Consider the following 17,891-nt stretch of genomic DNA (forward strand, 5'->3'; position numbering starts at 1 on the left):
TAATGTAGCCTGATCGTTCTCACACTAACAGCAAATTCTTTTTTTGAATTCTTGCAGATGATGTTAACAGTTCTAGTAGAAGAGCAGACCTCAATGTTCTGAAGATGAAGAAGACATGTTCAACATACGGACAACTTGCAAGTGAGCTAACTTGTGGTAACTGACACAGCACACAAAAAGTTTTAGTAACCTACAACTCGAAGTCAAATATTTCTGCGTACTTCAGATCAGCATATAAGTGGCTATTCTCCATACAGAAGATCTACGTAATCTGCTTATTTAGGTTACTTCGGATGTAGATTTAAAGTAAGTCACAGGACTGTACTCCTGTCAGGTAACTATGATGATCTTCTTTAGTATGCCCTCACATAGGCATCACGATAGAATTGGGACGAGCTATTTACGAAACAAAAAGAGACGCCACAAACGTTCCATGCAAACAATCCTGATATAGTCCATTGTCTCGAAATACAGGATATTTGTACTTTACAATTACCTCTCGCTCGATGTTCATAACAATAGCAGGCAATTAGCAAGCTTACACATTACCTTCTATCCTAGTACTTTGCTAAATACCAGGCCACCGAATATTAATATGATATAAGTTACGATATTACAATGTATAAATACTACATGTGAACTATAGGTATATGAATGAATACACATATGATACATGTCAATGAGAGATGTTACAATGTGAGCAATACCTCTGGGGATAAATCACACTCAGCACTATAAGCACGAGGTTTGGTTGCTCTTCGTTCAGCCCACGAAATTTATTTAACGAGTATTGTTATAGACTGAATACTTTGGATTTTTGGAATACTGACCTTCTTGTAAGGTAACGTATTGTTTCATAATTCTGGTTTGCCTAATTTTATGCTTCAATTTATGTGGATTGTAAATTGAACATCTTCCTGGTTCTACTTTGGAGTCTTGCCCCGAAGGTAGAGATTCTGCAAGCCGTTATATCGCGCCTCAAGGATACACGCAGTAATGACATAACGACGTCGTTAAAGTTAAGATTATAGATAAAGTGAATGCATAAACAATAATCTCTACTTTTTGTAGCTTGTGTCTTTATCTTAACACTTAAAGGTTATCACGTCGTTGGCGAGTTCTATTTTCAGAGATTATGACTTCTAAGTTCAGTCTACTCCCGAACTACCCCACGGAGTCTCAATCGAAGTGAAACCGTCTTCGTCCTCAGTAGAGATAAGTCGAATTACAATAATATGAGTTTTCTTTGCACTTTCCTATTTGTACTTCACTTTAAGCTTTTTAGTTAAATATCGAGCAGTATCTAATGAACCATCCGCCTCTGTGGTGTAGTAGTAAGTGCGATTAGCTGCCACCCCTGGAGGCCTGGATTCGATTCCCGGCTCTGCCACGAAATTTGAAACGTGGTATGAGAGCTGGAACGGGGTCCGCTCAGTCTTGGGAGGTCAACTGAGTAGAGGGCCGCTCTATTCCCACCTCAGCCATCTTCGAAGTGGTTTTACGTGGTTTCACACTCCTCTCCAGGCAAATGTCGGGATGGTATTTAACTTAAGGCCACGGCCGCTTCCTTCCCTCTTCCTTGTGTATCTCTTACAATCTTCCCATTCCACTACAAGGCCTTTATTAAGTATAGCAGATCAGGTTGACCGGGCGAGGTACTGGTCCTCCTCCCCAGTTTTATCCCGACCCAAAATTCCACGCTCCAGGACACTGCCCTTGAGGCGGTAGAGGTTGGATCCCTCGCTGAGTCGGAGGGAAAATCGAACCTTGGAGGGTAAACGGTTGAAATTAAATAAATAAATAAATAAATAAATAAATAAATAAATAAATAAATAAATAAATAAATAAATAAATAAATAATGAGCCAGTAAATCATTTTAGTCCACCTCTGGGGTGTAGTGGTTAGTGTGATTAGCTGCCATCCCCGGAGGTCCAGGTTCGATTCCCGGCTCTGCCTCCTAATTTGACAAGTGGCACGAGTGCTGGAACGGGGTTCACTCACCCTCTGGAGGTCAGCTGAGTAGAGGGGGTTCGATTCCCTCCTCAGCCACCCTTTAAGTGGTTTTCCGTGGTTTCCTACTTCCTCTCCAAGTAAAGTAAACTCGTGTCGAAGGTGAGCTGTATGTACCATTCTGCCATTCTTAAATTTCTGGAACCGGGCGAGTTGGCCGTGCGCGTAGAGGCGCGCGGCTGTGAGCTTGCATCCGGGAGATAGTAGGTTCGAATCCCACTATCGGCAGCCCTGAAGATAGTTTTCCGTGGTTTCCCATTTTCACACCAGGCAAATGCTGGGGCTGTACCTTAATTAAGGCCACGGCCGCTTCCTTCCAACTCCTAGGCCTTTCCCATCCCATCGTCGCCGTAAGACCTAACTGTGTCGGTGCGACGTAAAGCCCCTAGCAAAAAAAAATTTCTGGAAGCATCGGTAATCGAACCCGGGCCCCCGAGGATGGCAGCTAATAGTGCTAACCGTCCTCCAGATAAATGTCGGAATGGTACATAAGTCAAGGCCACGGCCACTTCCTTCCCTCTTTCTTGTCTATCCCTTCAAATCTTCCGATTTCGTCACAAGACCCCTGTTCAGGATAGCAGATGAGACCGCCTTGCGAGGTACTGGTCCTCCTCCCCACTTGTACCCCCATCCAATGTCTCATGCTCCAGGGCGCTGCCCTAGAGGCGGTTGAGGTGAGATCCTCGCTGAGTCCGAGAGAAAAACCAACCCTGGACGGTAAATGGATTGAGAAAGAAGGAAAGAAAGAAAGAAAGAAAGAAAGAAAGAAAGAAAGAAAATAATAATTGAACTTTCTTCTTCCACAGCCACCTATACAGATCTGCTGAATCAGAGACTGGTACTCTGATGTCCTTGAAATCTATAGCACTTAAAGGGGTATTATGGAATTAATAATAATAATAATTGTACCGGGCGGTACACCTCCACGCCGCTAATTCAAATATTGCGCCAGTTGAAACTTCTCTACAGGAGAAAGCCTGAACTTTAACAGACTGTATTAACTGAATGGTTTCTCGGAAGATGTCACTACTGTAAATTTGGTAATTTTGAAGTGTTCTGAACTGTGTCTATTTTGATTTGTGTTTGTTTGCTCCGTATCAAGAAGTTTGGACATTCTCTAACAGATGTCTCTACCAAAACTTTGATAACGCACTCTGGTGTAAAGGAATGAACTTTCTTGAAGAAATTTAGTATTCCTAAATTTTATTTTTACTAAATTTTGTTCTGTGGTTTGTGGGTTGGCAATATAAATCCTTTCTTTCCGCCTGTTTTGAATTTAGCCAATCCCAAATTTCTTTAATTTATTTCAAACCAATCATGTATGTCTTCTCCGACATAGATATATTGCTCTAAGCTATCCAATAAAGGTGAGGGGGTGTGTCTACTCATTCTTGAAAGGGCTCGAATGTTCCACGAGGGTATAAAAACTGCTGATTTTCTTGTCTCGGGGCCACTTCAGTAACATCTTTCTTAGCGTGTGAATATGTAGCAGGGGGCGGGAAGCGCCTCTTTCTTCAAGCAGCAGTTCATCTACAAGGTAATGGCCTGTTAACATCTTCAGTTCTTGCTAGCTCAGCAGTTTAACTCTCGGGGAAGGTTCGAATCCTTTTGTATGTAACCTACCTTTTAAAATGTAAATTCTCTTCTGTCTATGTAAAACATATAAATTTCTTTTGCTGTAAAGCGGGGATAGAGAGTGCTTTACCCTCTCGAACTCTCCTTTGGAAATTGAGGTGTCTACGTTCCCATAACTTTTTTTTTCTCTTTCTTAAAATATTAAAGTTTTCTCATACGTGTCACCTCCCTAGCTTGGGATTAGCCCCTGTATGATCGGCCTAGTGCCTCTTAGGTTCTAATAACTTTGTGTAGGAGTGCATGTTTTCGCCTCCTTTCAATTTGGTATTTTGGGCCATTTAATTAACCCAGTGTTTTGTTTTCTTCATGTGAAGGCCCTGTAGGTTGGGTACAAGATACTCCTGTTTCACTGTATGTGTGCCTTGAGGGCAGTTAGGAGTGAAGTTTGTTGTGGCCTTTGATAGGCTTGTAAAATTGAGAGCGGGACTGCTCTTTCCTAATTTTATCTCTGCGTGCCTCTAGGAGGCTTAACATTGTAAGTAGGGACAAGTGCTCCTTGGTATGAAGGGGTTTTCTGCCCTTCGGTAATTGGTGGTTGTGAGCTGAGGGCTCAAGGAATGTAAAACGGGGCTTGAAGCCCAAAACTTGTAACGACTGTAATCTATAATTTCTTAATTTGTTGATTTGCTACTTGGTACCTGTTACACTTTTGTTATTTGTTGTCATTTTTTGATTTTGAAAAGAAAATATAACCTTTGTTAAAGTTTTTTTTTTTTTTGCTATGGGTATTTACGTCGCACCGACACAGATAGGTCTTATGGCGACGATAGGATAGGAAAGGCCTAGGAGTTGGAAGGAAGCGGCCGTGGCCTTAATTAAGGTACAGCCCCAGCATTTGCCTGGTGTGAAAATGGGAAACCACGGAAAACCATTTTCAGGGCTGCCGATAGTGGGATTCGAACCTACTATCTCCCGGATGCAAGCTCACAGCCGCGCGCCTCTACGCGCACGGCCAACTCGCCCGGTCTGTTAAAGTTTTAAATTAACTTTAATTTGGTAGTTGAGACCTATTCCAGCCCGCACCTTCTTTCACCTCTGCTGTTCCACAGATACCTCTTAATAATAATAATAATAATAATAATAATAATAATAATAATAATAATAATAATAATAATAATAAAATTAACAGTTTCAATTCCACCGAGCTCGATAGCTGCAGTCACTTAAGTGCGGCCAGTATCCAGTACTCGGGAGATAGTAGGTTCGAACCCTACTGTCGGCAGCCCTGAAAATGGTTTTCCGTGGTTTCCCATTTTCACACCAGGCAAATGCTGGGGCTGTACCTTAATTAAGGCCACGGCCACTTCCTTCCCACTCCTAGCCCTTTCCTGTCCCATCGTCGCCGTAAGACCTATCTGTGTCGGTGCGACGTAAAACAACTAGCAAAAAAAAAGTTTCAATTCCCGTCGTCGACTTAAATGTGGAATGCGGTATGTCCATAAGCAGCTGTTCAATTGGAAAACGAGGGACCTGTTTAGAAGGTATTAAAAGATACACTATATATGTAGTGTAAGCACTAGACTTTGCAGTATCCTGCTGGGAATGAAAATATCTGGTGGCCATAAATGACATTTCATAGCTAACGATTTATCGAAACCTAATCAAAACCTAATTAAAAAAGATAAACGATTAACATTAAATCAACTTCAATAAGGCTGCAAGGGTAGCAGTCACATAATGCAGAAGTTAAGAAGCAGATTCCAAGAGATTTTCTTTCGTTATATCACCAGGCGAGTTGGCCTTGCGGTTAGGAGCGCGCAGCTGTGAGCTCGCATCCGGGAGATAGTGGATTCGAACCCCACTGTCGGCAGCCCTGAAGATGGTTTTCCGTGGTTTCCCATTTTCACACCAGGCAAATACTGGGGCTGTACCTTAATTAAGGTCACGGCCGCTTCTTTCCCATTCCTAGGCCTTTCCTGTCCCATCGTCGCCATAAGACTATCTGTGTCGGTGCGATGTAAAGCAACTAGCGGAATCTTTCGTTATATACATGTTAATACTGGGAAGAACCAGTCAAATATCCCCAAAACCTACCATGTCTGTTATTGCTGCGTTTGAACGAAGATAGCCCAGAAGAGTTTTTTTCCTTTTTACCGTTAAAAGTTCAACCTTTCTAACAGTGTCCAGCGGGGACCGTGGGTTACAGCACACAAGCCGACCATCGCCAGTTCACTTGTAGGCGCCGTCATTAGGATACAAGGAAGGAGTAGAGGTGCAAAAATACTGGCTTTTAGTGCTATTGACTGACATATACGACACTGAAGAGTACACTATACAGTATATGACTAGGAGTGCACATGGCGACCATGTTTACTTAGTGACTGAGAGCTGATGATGTCATTCAGGACGAAATAGTGTGTTAGAGAGGAAAGGGAATTAATATACAAAAACTCCCAATTTTTGCTACTGCGCATGCCCGACTAATTATTTAACATTTCACCGTGGACAAGAAAAATGATCGTAACATCATAAGTATGACGTCTCACCATCCCCTGTCCCTCTACAGACAGCATGTATGGTACACCTGCGAGAATGTGATGTAAGCCAGGGCCGCCAACCCTTTCTCGCGGACGGAAAGAGACGTAACACCCCCGGTCCTTATGAGCGTGGGTTCATCTCTACCGGGTGGTCCACCAGCCCCTTGAGATCCAGTTTTACTACATTTTACTACAATTAAATTCCTCGTCCAACCCAGCACCATACCCAATGCAACGATGCATACGGCCTTTTACAGGGTCAAACAAACACATCACTTCGATCACTGTCCATTATCACATATTATCTCCCCGCCCGTTTACCATGTGACCTACTGTGAAACTTGGCCTACGGCGCGGCGCCCATTTCCCAGTCTATACAATACCGTGCTCCCGGTCTGTGCGTCTACCTCCTGATTTAAAGTACGTGTTCTGCGTATCCGTACTCGTTTTAAGGGTTCATTCGAGGTTCCCATAATGAATGAATAGTAGCGCTCACGATTCCTGCTGTCTTCTAGCCCGTAAATACACATCTCGTTATATTACCCCGGTCTAGGAAGAGGGACCGATGTATTTCAGAGTTGTAGTAAATGTGAAGGGATGCATAAAGCTGGATCGCAAAGGGCTGCTGAACCACCCGGTATATGCAAATATGCGTGGCTCGGAATGGATTATTGAAAAACTGCATAACCATGGCGAATAAACACTGTAAAATTTGTAAGTAAAGCTGTTCGGGAAAAGGTAATCATATGATCTATGTTCTTCGTCAATAAACAGGTAAGTATTGGCGTTAGGGATTGAAGGGAATCGCCATTTGGTTACGTTCGTTAGGTTGGTACTTTTCGTGCGCATTTGTAGCTCGAAGATGGAGGGGCGATTACCTGCAGCCATTACCACGTGGCTGTGATAATGGCGCCATTACTGTCAATTCAAGTTTTCATATTTCTTTAATTAATGGCTCGTATATGCCCATTGTGCGGTATTGTGTAGTTAACTAATTAAGGAATGATTCGTACATTCAAGGTGGATTTGTGTGCGTTGTTTTACGTCATTAATTGCGTATCAAAGTGCGATGAAACTAACTTCGAGTGCTTTCAAATTAATGCTGGCTGGCTTCGTAGACGATGCCGGCAGTACCTGCAATGGATACCAAATAACCTTCTGAGAGTAGGCTACCATTTGAACACACTAATTCCTATTCTTGCTACTGTGTGAACTTGCAATGTAATATAGCCTTCGTTTTAATTTTTCTGTGTGAGTAATAACACTTTTTTCGGTGGGTCCATAGGTCACTGGAAAGATCTCTCTTCATCGCTGCTTCACGTTTTTTGCCACTTTTTGTGGTAAAGAAAACACGTAATTTTCAAGCGAAATTCATTTTTTGCTTATTCAAAACATTGGTCATCTGCTTCTACACATTTCGCCCATCTTTCAGGTAAGTTATGAATACCATGCCAGAAAAACTGCTTGTCTTCTGCGGCAAACCATTCGTCGACCTGTTTTCCAACTTCCTTAAAATTGCGAAATTGCTGAAGTGCTGCTCTGCGAGCGCGTGCCCAATTGATGCGAAGAGGTAATAGTTAGATGGCGCCAAGTCGGGGCAGTACGGCAGGTGCGGAAGGATGTCCCATCCAAGTTATTTCAAGGTGCTTTCACTAGTTTTGTTGTGTGAGACGGAGCATTGTCGTGTAACAAAACCATTTTGCCATGTCTTCTGGCCCATTCCGGTCGTCTTTCGATCAATGCGTGATTTATATTAATAATTTGCATTAGCGGTTTCGCCGGGCTTCAAGAGTTCATAATACACAATACCTCTCTGTTCCCACCAGCCACAATTCTCCCCTGGACAAGTTTGTTTCTTCTATTGGCGCTCTCAAGCCGGCCATAAGCTACGTGCAGGTCTAGCAACACCGCCTCGCCCACGAAGCGATCTGATTGGCTAACTTCAACAACTGATAAAATGGCAGCGGCGCGAGATATCTATTTTTTTCAATTATTTATCAGTATGACCAACCCTCAAACGCTCATATACCCTGTTCATGTTGTTTACTACCACCCTGTATTTACAAGACCAGGGTTTAACTAATCTGTCTAAATTTACTCTAACCGGGCGAGTTGGCCGTGCGCGTAGAGGCGCGCGGCTGTGAGCTTGCATCCGGGAGATAGTAGGTTCGAATCCCACTATCGGCAGCCCTGAAGATGGTTTTCCGTGGTTTCCCATTTTCACACCAGGCAAATGCTGGGGCTGTACCTTAATTAAGGCCACGGCCGCTTCCTTCCAACTCCTAGGCCTTTCCCATCCCATCGTCGCCATAAGACCTATCTGTGTCGGTGCGACGTAAAGACCCTAGCAAAAAAAAAAAAAATTACTCTGTTTCTGTTTTTACCTAGACATTATCATCACCATCATCATTTTATCTAGAATTAAGTCTAGAGACCTGTTTTTGTCTCTCGGTATCTCTTCTGGAGTCCTCTAGCTGTAATTTTCTTGTACTCTTGTATTCTTTTGAAATTTTCAGTCTCAATCAACCAGTCACCATTGATCTATACTTAGGGCAGTCGTCCAGGTGGCAGATTCCCTAGCTGTTGTTTACCTAGTCTTTTCTTAAATAATTGCAAAGAATTTGGAAATTTATTGAACATCTCCCTTGGTAATTTACTCCAATCCCCAAATCCTCTTCCTATAAACTAATATTTTCCCCAATTTGTCCTCTTGAATTCCAACTTTATCTTCATATTGTGATCTTTCCTACTTTTAAAAACACAACTCAAACGTATTCGTCTACTAATGTCATTCCACGCCATCTCTCCACTGACAGCTCGGAACATACTGCTTAGTCGAGCAGCTCGTCTCCTTTCTCCCAAGTCTTCCCAGCCCAAACTTTGCAACATATTTGTGACGCCACTCTTTTGTCGAAAATCACCCAGAACAATTCGAGTTGCTTTTCTTTGCATCTTTTCCAGTTCTTTTTTTGCTAGGGGCTTTACGTCGCACCGACACAGATAGGTCTTATGGCGACGATGGGATAGGAAAGGGCTAGGAGTTGGAAGGAAGCGGCCGTGGCCTTAATTAAGGTACAGCCCCAGCATTTGCCTGGTGTGAAAATGGGAAACCACGGAAATTTTCCAGTTCTCGTATCAAGTAATCCTGGTGTGGGTGCCACGCACTGGAACCGTACACTAGTTAGGGTCTTACCAGAGACTTACACGCCCTCTCCTTTACATCCTTACTAAAACCCCTAAGCACCCTCATAACCATGTGCAGATATTTGTACCTGTTATTTACAATCCCATTTATGTGATTACCATCGTCGCCATAAGACCTATCTGTGTCGGTGCGACGTAAAGCCCCTAGCAAAAAAAAATATGTGATTACCCCAATGACGATAGTTCCTTATATTAACACCTAAGTACTTACAGCGATTACCATAAGGAATATTCACCCCACCAACGCAGTAATTAAAACTGAGATGACTTTTCCTATTAGTGAAACTCACAACCTGTCTTTTCGCCCTTTTTATCATCATTCTATTGCCTGTTGTCCATCTCACAACATTGTTGAGGTCTTTTTCTCACAATTTTGTTACTTATGTATTACTCCATACAGAATAACATCATCCGCAAAAAGCTTTATATCTAATTCCATTTCTTCACTAGCAGTTCCTGCCCCATAGTAAAGGATCTGTCTTAATATTCTGAACTTATCCATTAAGTGAACATTTTGTGACCAGTTTTTACTGTGCTGGTGTGTCTAGTCTGCCATGGGAGCTATTTTCAGCTATTTAGATATCTGTTCATCCAATTTGTGATCTACAGATATGTAGCCTACAAAGTTCATCAGAAATTTCTTCTCAGCTGTAGTGAACCTGAGTTCATCTTGTTTCCTGATGGACCGAGCTTCACAGCCTTAAGTGAGAGTTGGTCTCAACATCACAGCTTTCAGTCATTGACTCAACCTCAGGCAAAATAACTGGGAGGAAATATAAATAATAATGCTACATCGTGATTAGCTACCACCCCCGGAGGCCCGGGTTCGATTACCGGCTCTGCCACGAAATTTGAAAAGTGGTACGAGGGGCTGGAACGGGGTCCACTCAGCCTCGGGAGGTCAACTGAGTAGAGGTGGGTTCGATTCCCACCTCAGCCATCCTGGAAGTGGTTTTTCGTAGTTTCCCACTTCTCCCCTCGGCAAATGCCGGGATGGTACCTAACTTAAGGCCACGGCCGCTTCCTTCCCTCTTCCTTGCCTGTCCCATCCAATCTTCCCATCCCTCCACAAGGCCCCTGTTCAGCATAGCAGATGAGGCCGCCTGGGCGAGGTACTGGTCATTCTCCCCAGTTGTATCCCCGACCCAAAGTCTGAAGCTCCAGGACACTGCCCTTGAGGTTGTAGAGGTGGGATTCCTCGCTGAGTCCGAGGGAAAAACCGACCCTAGAGGGTAAACAGATTAAGAAGAAGAAGAAGAAGAATGCTACATATTTGAAGTTCCTACGAGTGAGACACCTGAGAGCCAGGCTGTTGAACTGATGAGTGAGTCTTCGACTTGCCAATAAATCTAGTGACATAGTTTTGTCGCATTCAAACACACTTAAATACTAACCGACTACGCCGGGATTCGTTGCCGCTACCCTGTGCATTGAAAGTGAGCGTCTCAACCAACAACACTGCGAAGGTGGTCATCAATAACCCTGAGTGTTTTATTGTAAGTTTATACTTGAACCTGAACATCCTTACTTTCTAATCAAATACTAAGAATAACGAAATAGCTTGCTGTAATATTGATTTCTGAATTAAGTCTGGATGACCAGAGGCCTCCAGACATTGGAGTGACACAGGATCTGCCGAACTGCTTGATTCTTTCAACTGTGTCTTCTGCCTCTCATATCACGCAGCTCTCAGTCCAGAATTAAAATATTTTGAGTAGCTGAGAATCGAGCTCGGGTCCTACGGGTACGAGTCAAACACGCTACGTGTACACCACGGTCCTGACTCTGATATTAAATGATGTCGTTATGTATTACTCCATACAAAATAACATCATCCGCTAAAAGCCTTATATCTAATTCCAGTTCTTTGCTTGCAGTTCCTGCCCCAGCGTAAAGTATCTATCTTATTATTCTGAACGTTTCCGTTAGTCCGCCTCTGTGGTGTAGTGGTTAGCGTGATTAGCTGCCACCCCCGGAGGTCAAGGTTCGATTCCCGGCTCGGCCACGAAATTTGAAAAGTGGTACGAGGGCTGGAACGGGGTCCACTCAGCCTCGGGAGGTCAACTGAGTAGAGGTGGGTTCGATTCCCCCTCAGCCATCCTGGAAGTGGTTTTCCGTGGTTTCCCACTTCTGCTCCAGGCAAATGCCGGGATGGTACCTAACTTAAGGCCACGGCCGCTTCCTTCCCTCTTCCTTATCTATCCCTTCCAATCTTCCCCATCCCCCACAAGACCCCTGTTCAGCATAGCAGGTGAGGCCGCCTGGGCGAGGTACTGGTCATACTCCCCAGTTGTATCCCCCGTCCAAGAGTCTGAAGCTCCAGGACACTGCCCTTGAGGCGGTAGAGCTGGTATCCCTCGTTGAGTCCGAGGGAAAAACCGAACCTGGAGGGTAAACAGATGATGATGATGATGATGATGAAATAAATAAATAAAGAAATAAAATGTTTTACTTAGTAATAGTGACCGTACCGGGCGAGTTGGCCGTGCGCGTAGAGGCGCGCGGCTGTGAGCTTGCATCCTGGAGATAGTAGGTTCGAATCCCACTATCGGCAGCCCTGAAGATGGTTTTCCGTGGTTTCCCATTTTCACACCAGGCAAATGCTGGGGCTGTACCTTAATTAAGGCCACGGCCGCTTCCTTCCAACTCCTAGGCCTTTCCTATCCCATCGTCGCCATAATACCTATCTGTGTCGGTGCGACGTAAAGCCCCTAGCAAAAAAAAAAAGTAGTGACCGTGAGAGGGGCACGGGCTAAAGATTTGTATAAAAAAATCAACCTCTTATGAAATGATGCAAATAAATCGTTCGGTTCGATATTTGAGTTTTATTTAGTTAGTATGATTAGCTGCCACCCCCGGAGGTCCGGGTTCGATTCCTGGCTCTGCTACGAAATTTGAAAAGTGGTACGAGGGCTGAAACGGGGTCCACTCAGCTTCGGGAGGTCAACTGAGTAGAGGTGGGTTCGATTCCCACCTCTGCCATCCTCAAAGTGGTTTTCCGTGGTTTCCTACTTCTCCTCCAGGCAAATGTCGTGATGGTACCTAACTTAAGGCCACGGCCGCTTCCTTCCCTCTTCCTTGTTATCCCTTCCAGTCTTCCCATCCCCCTGCAAGGCCCCTGTTCAGTATAGCAGGTGAGGCCGCCTGGGCGAGGTACTGGTCATTCTCCCCAGTTGTATCCTCCGACCCAGAGTCTGAAGCTTCAGGACACTGTCCTTGAGGCGGTAGAAATGGGATCCCTCGCTGAGTCCGAGGGAAAAGCCAACTCTGGAGGGTAAACAGATTATGAATGAATGATGAAAGACATATTAGCTTTACTTCTAGGGAAAAGTTTGCCTTTTAAAAACTTTCCCCAGGTGAGGCTCGAACTCACAACCCCGGCATCTCTCGGCCACTGTCTTATAAGTACCGTGCGCTAACCAATTGCGCCACTGGGGAACACGGTCGACGGTGCTTACCACCACCATATTAGCGGAAATACTCTCGAAAATGCATACCGCAGTTTTCCGTCACTAACGCTATCCTGCAACTCGTAGCTGTATCTACTACTTACAGTTCTCGTCTGTTCCTGTTGGCTACTATGGCATAATACCTGAACCAGGGATCTCGACATTTCATTTATGAAAACGTATTGCTTTTAAGTTTTAGAGGAATTATGGAACAGGTTTTGTCCGCCTCTGTGGAGTTGTGGTTAGTGTGATTATCTGCCACCTCCGGAGGCCCGGGTACGATTCGCGGCTCTGCCACGAAATTTGAAAAGTGGTGCAAGGGCTGGAACGGGATTCACTCAGCCTAGGCAGGTCAACTGAGTAGAGGTGGGTTCGATTCCCACTTCAGCCATCCTGGAAGTAGTTTTCCGTGGTTTCCCACTTCTCCTCCAGGCAAATGTCGTGATGGTACCTAACTTAAGGCCACGGCCGCTTCCTTCCCTCTTCCTTGTATATCCCTTCCAATCTTCCCATCTCCCTGCAAGGCCCCTGTTCAGCATAGCAGGAGAGGTCACCTGGGCGAGGTACTGGTAATTCTCCCCAGTTGTATCCTCCGACCCGATGCCTCACGCTCCAGGACACTGTCCTTGAGGCGGTAGGGGTGAGATCCCTCTCTGAGTCCGAGGAAAAAACCAACCCTGGAGGGTAAACAGATTAGAAGGAAAGAAATTCAAACGGTTTCGAATATAAACGTATATTTTTGTCATAATTCCTCACCCCAGTCAAAAACCCTTAGGGGTGTATTGTTTAAAGTCCACTTCTTATTTGCATCCTCATAAAAATAATTCAATTCCTTTTACACCCCCCTTAAGTTGATTCCCTCCCCCTCATCAAAAATCCGTGTTTCTTTATTTTTAAAGGAGATTCCAAATACCTATTTTCATGTCCGTAACATCCTTCGTTTTTGTCATATAAGTATCACCATACAAAAAATTAAACTCATTTTTCAATTCATTTATCCACCCTTAGTTGAATTTTCCGAAAGCACAAGAATGCGTGTTTCTTTATTTTCAAAGAAGATTCCAAATACAAATTTTCATGTTTGTAACATCTTCAGTTTTTGAGATATAAGTATATCAATGAAAGGAATGAACCTCCTTTCAGTCCTTTTACACCCCCTTTAAGTTAATTTTACGAATACAAACAAATGCGTGTTTCTTTATTTTTAAAGGAGATTCCATACTCCAATTCCCACGTCTGTAATACCTTCAGATTTTGAGATACCAGTATCCTTTCTTTCTTAATCTGCTTACCCTCCAGGGTTTGTTTTTCCCTCGGACTCAGTGAGGGATCCCACCTCTACCGCCTCAAGGGCAGTGTCCTGGAGCTTCAGACTCTGGCTCGGGGGATACAACTGGGGGAGGATGACCAGTACCTCGCCCAGGTGGCCTCACCTGCTATGCCGAACAGATGCCTTGCGGGGTATGGGAAGATTGGACGGGATAGACAAGGAGGAGGGAAGGAAGTTGCTGGGCCTTAAGTTAGGTACCATCACGGCATTTGCCTGGAGGGGAAGTGGGAAACCATGGAAAACCACTTCCAGGATGGCTGAGGTGGGAAGCGAGCCCACCTCTACTCAGTTGACTTCCCGAGGCTGAGTGGACCCCGTTCCAGACCTCTAACCACTTTTCTAATTTTCGTGGCAGAGCCGGGATTCAAACGCGGGCCTCTGGCGGTGACAGCTAATCACACTAACCACTACACCACAGAGGAGGACTACCAGTATCCAAATAAAAATAATTCAACCCCTTTTTCAGTCTCTTTTACCGCCGTCCCCAAGTGATTCTTCCGAAAACAAAAAGTAAGTGTTACTTTATTTTCAAAAGAGATTGAAAATACCAATTTTTACGTCTGTTACATGTTCCGTTTTTGAGATGTATTCATTTTAAAAAGTCATCCCCTTTGTCAGATCTGTTACCCTCCCCCAATAAGTAGGTATTCCAAAAACAGAAAATACGTGTTTCTTTATATTTAAAGGAGCTTCCAAATAAAATCTTTCGTGACTATAGCATCTTCAGTTTTTGAGATATAAGTATCCTCAAAAAGGTATTCAACCACTTTCTCACCTTTTTTCACCCTCTTTAGGGGATTTTTCCGAAAATATACACGTGTTTCCGTATTTTTAAAAGGATTCCAGATACCAATATTCACGTTTGTGACATCTTCAGTATTTGATGTATAATTATCTCCATAAAAGTAATTCAACTAAGTTCACCTCTCTTCACCCACCTCACCCCCTTCAGTGGATTTTCCGAAAACAAAGAAAAGTGTTTCTTTATTTTTACAGGAGATTCCAAATACCAATATTCATGTCTGTAACATCTTTAGTTTTTGAGATATAAGTATCCACATTAAAAATAATTCAGCCCCTTTTCCAGTCCTCCCTACCCCACAGAAGTACTTTTTCCGAGAACAAACAAATACGTGTTACTTTTACTTTTAGAAGAGATTAAAAATACTAATTTCCACGTGTGTAACGCGTTAAGTTTTTGATATATCTATATATATAAAATTGGATGTTGGTATGTTTGTAGCTAATAGACTCAAAAACTACTGGACCGATTTCGCTGAAATTTTCACAGTTTGTTCTTATTACATCTTAGAGGGATCATGAAGTGGTTTGAACGAAATCTGAATGGTAGTTCGGCACTAAGGGGTGAAAAATAAAATAGGGGAAGATAAGCTAACCGCAAGACAAGTCCGATCAGCGGGTTGTCTACCCAACAGTATGTGAAGATAATGATGTGTTCCTTAAAACTTGTTTCTGCTTTTATCTGGAAAAATTACTGTAGGGGTAAGAAACCCCTAGCACCCCTAAAGGAAGGGGGTGAAATTTAAAAATCCGAAAATGACGATATTAGTGACGAATTCATAGTCTTTGGGGGTGGTTGAGATGAACTGTGACTCTCTGAATGCCGTTTAAGTCAAAGTTCGTTCCCAATTGGTATGGTAAACATATTATGACTTACTGTTTGGGAAAGAAAACTGTAGGGTAAGACACACAAACGGGCGGGATCGTACAACTGAAGATGTTACAGACGTTAAAATTGGTGTTTGGAATTTTCTTTAAAAATAAACACACTTTTTATTTTTGGAAAGTTCATAAACTATATTATTATCGGTGTTAAATGTTCATAAAGTTATTGAAATGGGCAGGAAAAACAATATGACTACGACAGGCGTATCAAGATGAGTTGTCTGACCTATTTATAAGGAATACTGTGGAGCAACGCACGGGTCCACTAGTACTGTATACCGAGTGCTACAGCTGCCCCTATTCACTCAATTTTATGCCACCCGCAGATTATAGCCTAATCTGAAAACATTTAGCTTGGTTACTCACAGCAATGTCTGGTCTTACTACGCTTTCTACAATTTGTTTATTCGTGTGAACAAAATCACCATTTACGATAAAATACCATATCATGGTAAAGAATCGTGAAAATTATGTATCACAAAAGCTTCATGTACAGAGATTATGATAGCTAAATGACTAGAAGTATGTTGACGTAACACTGGTAAATGACACCTCGTGATAGCCGAGCGCGCTTGAAGTTAGAGGAGAAAAACGTTGCTTCTTAGTTGCTGGTTCTAGTGCGATATAGGGCTATAATTTTTTTATTTCGTTGTTAATGTTCGTGTGAGTTGCGTTGTTTGAAGACAAATCTAAATCATGATGTTGATCTCATGTTGCAGGTACTTTGTTATGTTCGTTTCTATGTAGCTCTTAAAGGAGCCATTTGCAGTAAAGTAAGCTATTACCGACAGAGTTGCAATGTGCTTGTGCATGGCCATTCGATTAATGAAGCAAATGTTCAAAATGACCACCTTCTTCGTTAATGCAAATCTGGGCACGGTGGAGTTGCGTCATTCTTGCTTCCTGCAACGTATGTGGTAGAATCTGCCTGCAGGCTTCAGTGATGTGCCGCCGTAAATGAATCGGGCTCTGTGGCTCCTGTTCATAGACTCTTCCGTTTAAATAACCTCAGAGGATAAAATCTAGTGGAGTAAAGTCATGTGAAAGGTATCCCTCGTCACATCCATCTTTCAAGATTTGTCCTATGCAAGTGGTTCTGTACTGCCTAAGACTAGTGTGGAGGAACTCCATCCTGCTGCAACCACATCTTCAAACGAGTCACAAGGGGCACATCCTCCAGTAAGAGCGGGAGGTATTCACGAAGAAAATGTGGACAGCTTCGTTCCGTGAGTTTTCCTTCGAAGAAATATGATCCAGTTATCTTATCACCTATTATCCGGCACCGCACGTTGACGCCCCATTGTGCCTGGAATTGAGATTACCTTATCCTATGATGATTTTTAACGTTTTTAACGTTCCAGTAATCGAAGTTGAGACGATTAACAGTTCCGTTATTGTGAAATCTTGATTCGTCACTATAGAGAATGTCCGTTAAGAAATCCGCATCAGTTTCAAGGCTGCACAATATCCATTGCGAAAATTCTATCTGTTTTTGAAGGTCATCTCCGTGAAGTTCCTGGTGTAGTCGTTGATGGTAGGGGTTGAATTTGTGGTGGTGCAATATGCGCAGTACAGATACATGACCGATGTTCAGTTCATTTCCAATGGCCCGTGAGCTTGTATGTGGGTTGTGCGCAATTGCATTCAAACAACCGTCTTTCAACACTTGGAAATGTAGCCTATCTGGATTTGGCAGCCTTCGTACAGGGAATCATTCCTGATACAAGGTTCTGGCTTCTTATGAATTCTGCTTTACTTCCCCATAAATTAATAACATATTCACATAATCATCCCGTGAATACATAATATTTGCTCTTGCGCTAAACGTACAGTAGATTTCGCACTTTGCTGTAAAAATTACTGTGAGCTGTTTCATGTGTCCGACATGTGAGGTCCAGTCGTTCTTCGAGTCGAACGTGCGCAGTTCCTTCTTTGAATGGGTGTGTCATAATGCTGTAAATAAGTGCAGTGCACTTCATCCGTTGTTGCCGTTTGCCAGGAGAAAGTCGCATGTTATTACTCCTTTCTGATTTATGCTTTTCTTGTAATGGTAAAAGTGACTTTGGAGACATAAAGAAGTTAAACCTTAATTACGAATG

At 43.2% G+C, this 17,891-nt stretch overlaps 1 non-coding gene across 1 annotated transcript; it reads right to left on the reverse strand.

Annotated features, from left to right (window-relative positions):
- Nucleotides 1-12,675: 12,675 nt before the first annotated feature.
- TRNAI-UAU (transfer RNA isoleucine (anticodon UAU)) lies at nt 12,676-12,765 on the reverse strand. The gene is given in 2 exon segments: nt 12,676-12,711; nt 12,728-12,765. It is a non-coding gene; the product is annotated as a tRNA-Ile (tRNA).
- Between the last annotated feature and the right edge of the window lie 5,126 nt (nt 12,766-17,891).

Source organism: Anabrus simplex, chromosome 2 (genome assembly GCF_040414725.1).
Source record: "Anabrus simplex isolate iqAnaSimp1 chromosome 2, ASM4041472v1, whole genome shotgun sequence".
Classification (NCBI taxonomy): Eukaryota; Metazoa; Arthropoda; class Insecta; order Orthoptera; family Tettigoniidae; genus Anabrus; species Anabrus simplex.